At 37.1% G+C, this 5,794-nt stretch overlaps 1 pseudogene; it reads left to right on the top strand.

The window, feature by feature from the left end:
- The first annotated feature begins 3,855 nt into the window (after positions 1–3,855).
- On the top strand, positions 3,856–5,148 carry LOC115853920 (zinc finger protein 396 pseudogene; annotated as a pseudogene).
- The last annotated feature ends 646 nt before the right edge of the window (positions 5,149–5,794 follow it).

Below are 5,794 nucleotides of genomic sequence, written 5' to 3'. Positions count from 1 at the left end.
TGTGTACAATAAACACAAACCTGGAATAAACACAATTTGGGTTTATAATCCCTTTCATGTATTGTTGAATTTGATATGGTAATATTTTGTCAAGTATATATTTAAGTAAATATTGTATTTGTTTATATTAAGGAGGGATATCTGTTCATATTTTTAAATGCCTTTTTGTGGTTTTATTGAAGTAAACTTTACATATGGTGAAGTGCACAGATTTAGACAACAATTAAATGTTTTGATACATGATTATACCCATGTAGCCTACACTCCCGTAAAGACATAGACCATTTCTTTAATTCCATAAAATTTACTCATGCCTCCTATACAGCCAGTCCCTACCCCCATAGATTAGCCTGTCATAATCAATTTCTATTAAGCTAAATGTGTTTTGCCTTTTCTTGATCTTCATATAGATAATATAGCACTCTTATGTACCTGACTTCTTTTGCCCAAAACACATGGTTTTTGAGATTCATCTATGTTGTTGCATACATCAGTGGTTCATTCATTTTTATTGCTGAGTAGTATTTTATTGAGTGAATATATTACAATGCTTTTTAAATCTTTTATCCTGATGGACATTTGGCAATACTGGAAATAAAGGTGACAAGCATTTTTGTGTAAGTCTTCTTCCATGGATAAATTGCTTCCTTTTTTGGAGTAAATACCTAGGAGAGAATGACTGAATCATAGAGTAGGTATATTTTTAAATACATAAGGAAATATCAAGTGGAACTAATGGAGATGAAGGTCAAGAAGTTGAAAGATTCTAATGAACGTCACCCCCTCACCTGATAAAGGTGTGCTAAAGAGGAAGGCTGGAAAATATAGCCCATGGACTAAATCTGATATTCTGCCTATTTTTGTATGGCCTGTAAATGAAGAATTTTTTTAACCTATTAAAATGTAAAGTGTAAAAGGACTATTAGCTCTTTGGCAGTAACAATTGCTTAATTTTGCTTCTTGGGCCCCAAAGACATAAATATTTGCCATTTGGTTCTTAGAGAAAAATTTTCTGACCACTGGGCATAACTACAGTAGTAATACAATGACTATTTTTTAAACATTCTAAGAATGATAATATAGATTGTCTAAAATAAACAATACAGTTTTGAAGCAAAGAAAAAAATGATCTTGGATCAGATATATTGATCCAGAAATAATAAATGACAAAATTATATCCAAAGATAAGCTAGATGGTCTGCCATAACCAACAGTACCAGAATTGTGCCATCTTGAAGCTGTGCTATCTATTTGTTGTTGTAAAAATAAATTCTTACTTGGGAATCCTTATATAAGATAATAAGAAAATCCCAACATTTTAAATGCATAAAAAGGGATGAAAGAATATTACAGAGAGTGAAGCATATGTTACAGTTTTTCTATGCCTCTGATCCTTACACCAAAGTATAATGACTTTAAATTAAAGGAAGTAAATAACCTTAATAAAGAATGGATCCTGGTCTTCACAGCTGCAACCATTAGGGTTCAGGCTTGAACTATGTCAACCAATTGGTTTTTTGAAGTAAAAAAAATGATTCACATAATAGCTTGGTACTCTCTGTTAGAAAAATTGGCACCAGTCATTCATAATGCCTAAATAACCGCTGAGTTCTTAACTGGCTCTACCTCTGTTAATTTTAGAACTCAAGTGCCAGTCATACAGTAGGCCAAATAGCAAGATCACAAAAGAAGTGGCTCAGCAGAGTACCCATATTAATATGCAAAGGGGACATCTTAGGATGAGACAAATCCAACCCTTCAGGTGTCTAAGACTAGCATCATGAGATTGCTCCTGTTGAGATTGCTTTGCTGAATTCGGATTAGATCTGAAGGCTTCACCCTGGTCTGAATTCACAAATGACCAAGACAAAGGATCTAGCTCTTGGATAGAGGAGCTGTGCTTACAGTGGTAGGCACAAAAGGCAAAGCGGATTCCTTCATCAATGGGTAGAAATTCAGACTCAGATGATATATTCTATCTCTTCTTCTGTTGACAGGAGCTAAGATATTTGCTCAGCTTTTTCACATTTCCAGCTGTTGTTTTCCACTAGACTTCTTGGAATCTTCCTTGTGCATTCATTCAAAGATCAACCAAGGATTTGAGGAAAGTGTGTATGCTGAGTTAGTAACTCTTTCCCTCTGGTGCTTTCCTTCTCAGGATTTCCCCCTTCTATTTATAGCTCCTCTGGTAGCCCAAACTCTGTTCTCTGACACCTCAACCTGATAAAACAGCAGATTTCTGCTTGAATTATAGCTCCCCTATGCTATATGAAGTGGGAATTGCCTTCGGGGAAAAGTCAAATAAGTGTGGATCTGACTCAGTGGCCATTTATTCTTTCAGAAGTTGAAATATTCCATGATTGCTGCCTGCCTTTGGACATTCTAAAAGTGCCTTCAACTTGGTTTATAAATTATTTTTTAATAATTATTTGTAGGAGAGTTACTCTTATATATAAGCTACTTATCTTTACCACAGTCTGAACTCATTTTTCTTTCCAAAGGCATCTCTCCATTGCCTTCCAACATTGAAAGTTCCTTTGAATTTAAATCCAGGTTAATTTTATCCCCTTTCGTAGTTAACTTTGTCTTTTTGCCTTGACTTTAAAAGGATTCTCTCTTGATACTCAAGGAGAGTGACTTGGTATCTCTCGCACATACTGCCACATACCAGTTCATTCATTCTGCCGATATTTATCACCTACTATGTGCCAGCTATTAAAAAAATTGTTGGGGATACAGCAGTGAACAAAACAACAAAATTATAATAGGAGACCTGTTTTATAGTGAGAAGAGAGAAAAATAAACAAAGAAGTGTAAATGATCTTAGCAATAATAAAGTATAAGGATATAAATACTATGGAGGAAAACAAAGTAGAGAAGGATATTTTAGAATATGTTTTAATATTTCTTCTACTTTTTTCTTACTCTCACTATCACTTTATAAATACATCATAACTGATAACAATTCAAAGTAGCATGCCATTTCCTTCTTTATGTTTATCTAAAAGAATCCTAATTTACCAATGACATTAAATACATCATTTGCTTCTGTGGTGTTGGGGTTTTTATAGGTATTTTTTTTGAGTAATATAATTGCCTTCTACAAAAATTTTTATCCCATGACTTTTAGGGAAGTTGATATTTCATATTTCATATTCTTCAGTCCATGCATGAATATTCATCAGTATTTCTTGAATAAAATTCCCATGCTTGAATCTACATTTTTTACTGTGCTGAAAAAAAGTCTGCCTTTTTAGAAAAACAAATAAGATGATTTTGTTCTGTGCTTACAATGGAACAAAGTGGAATTTAAAACCAAGTAGAGCCTGTCCTCTATACTCTACTTGGTTTTAAATTCCACTTTGTTCCATTGTAAGCATGGAACAAAATCATCTTATTTGTTTTTCTAAAGAAAAACAGGTAAATAGAAAAATAGACCATGCTCCTAACTAGTAAAACTAAGTACAATAAAACACTTTCTGATTCAACATATAGGTTTCATATAAAGCCAATTTAAATCTTTATGGGGTAGTCTCAAAGTATCTCCCCCAAGATAGTTATTACTTAACAGCAACAACAACAACAAAAAACTAAGTAGGAACAACTACTTCCAAAGTTACCAGGACTGACTGATGCATGATTATAAATGGTCAGATATCAGTGCTAAAAGAATGCCATACATTCTCCTCATGTGGTCTCGCGGAGTCGGGTCCCTGTCCGGGAGCGGCGCCGTGTGGTGGAGGAAGGTGTCCCGGGACTGTCGGGAGCAGGCTCAGCAGAGGAGCAGTGTCCATAAGGAGAGTTTCACCTTCTTGAAGATTAAAGCCTAGCAGTTCTGAGCTATTCCTAGTCCAAATGTCTGCAAAATTGAGAGAGACATCAAAACTCCTTCCACAAACTTAAGGGGACCCTGACTGCATTCTGGTAATGAAGGTGGAAGAGGGAGGGCAGGCCTCTAATATGGTCTCCAGCCGCCACTGGAGCAGCTACTACAGCTCAGAGACCTACCGCCAGCGGTTCAGGCAGTTTGACTACCAAGAGTCATCTGGGCCCTGGGAGGCTCTGAGCCAGCTCTGTGAGCTGTGCTGTCAGTGGCTGAGGCCAGAGGTGCATAGCAAGGAGCAGATCCTGGAGTTGCTGGTGCTGGAGCAGTTCCTGGCCATGTTGCCTGAGGAGCTGCAGGCCTGGTTTGAAGAGAACCGACCAGAGAGTGGAGAGGAAGCCGTGGTGATGCTGGAGGAGCTGGAGAAAGAGCATGACAGGGTGGCTGAACAGGTCTCTCTTGGACGACATGAGGACATGCTTGCAAAGAAGCTATCAACTTGTGAAATCACTCAGGAGACACCACGTAGCCAGCTTAAGCCCACAAAAAAGCAACTGCAGTGGGCATCGAAGGAGCATCACACCTTAAGACAAAATGATAGAGACACCAGAACTATAAATGTGAAATCAGCTTCAAGGCGAAAGACTTCTTCAGGCAAAGAACTGCATCACAAAGTTTCTAACACTCTTCAAATGAATGCTTCCCAGAGTTTCACATTTAGAGGAACCTGTGAACAAGATAGAAAGTTTGAAAGAAGACAGGGAAACCGTAATCGAAAAAAACAACACAAGTGTAATGAATGTGGGAAAGTCTTTACTCAGAGCTCAGCCCTTAATCTACATCAGAGGATCCACAGTGGAGAGAAACCTTATACATGTGACGTGTGTGCAAAGGCTTTCAGCCGAAGTGCAATCCTGATTCAACATCGAAGAACTCACACTGGGGAGAAACCCTTCAAATGTCGTGAATGTGGGAAAGCCTTTAGTCAGAGCTCGAATCTTTTCAGACATAGGAAAAAACATACTAGAGAGAAAGTCCCATCAGTGCTGTGAGGGAGTCAAAACATTTACTGAGAACTTTTTCAACAGGGGAGCAGACACAAGGCACCAGTACTCCTTTAGTATAAATCGGTAGTTTCAGTGGGCACCAATTTCCTTTCAAAGGTTGTAAAAGCCACAGGAGAGAATGTAGAATATTTTCTGTCAGCATTGTTTGCTTTTCTGTACAGTGTCAGTTCAGGTGATTGAGATTGTAAAGCTTAAATCGGATTTCCATCCCTAGTGCAACTCTTGAAAAGATACTCTCAGACATGTTCTACTGTTTCCATTATTAACACAAATAATGAACTAGTATGTTCCTTTTTAGACAAGTACATTTTCCCTGTTGAGAAGGAGTGTGTGAGTTAGTATATAAGTGGGTATTCTCCATTTCATTGCTTGCACATTGGAGTTACTAGACCAAAGATTTAATCCGTTTTTAAAAAAAATTTCCTGGAAATTCTCTGGCAGTCCAGTGGTTAGGACTCCACACTTTCACTGCTGCAGGCCTGGATTCAGTCCCTGATCAGGGAACTAATATCCTCCAAGTCACGTGGCATGGCCAAAAATAATAATAATAAAATAAATTTCCTGTTTCATTTTTCTGTTACCTGATTCAAAATATGAGAATAGGATTGAGGAGACCCAAAAGAATATGTACCTCAAGACCTAAGCTGAAATGTCCAGGGTCATTGTTAGGAAGCAGGTGAGTAAAGGGACTTTACTCGTCTCTTACAAAAACCTGAGAACCTACATAGTGTTTTGTTTCAATTTTTAAAATTGAGGTATAGTTGATGTATAATATCTATACATACTGTTGATGATAATAAGTAATTTCCTGTGTAGGAAAAAAAAATTTATCTCCTTTACAATTTATATTGGAAATATCTCAGTGAAAGCATTAAGATTTGCTCTACGTGTCTTTAGGAAGTGG

This window comes from Globicephala melas, chromosome 9 (assembly GCF_963455315.2).
Source record: "Globicephala melas chromosome 9, mGloMel1.2, whole genome shotgun sequence".
NCBI lineage: Eukaryota > Metazoa > Chordata > Mammalia > Artiodactyla > Delphinidae > Globicephala > Globicephala melas.
The sequence above is the reverse complement of the archived record's forward strand: the minus strand, read 5'-3'. Positions and strand labels throughout refer to the sequence as shown.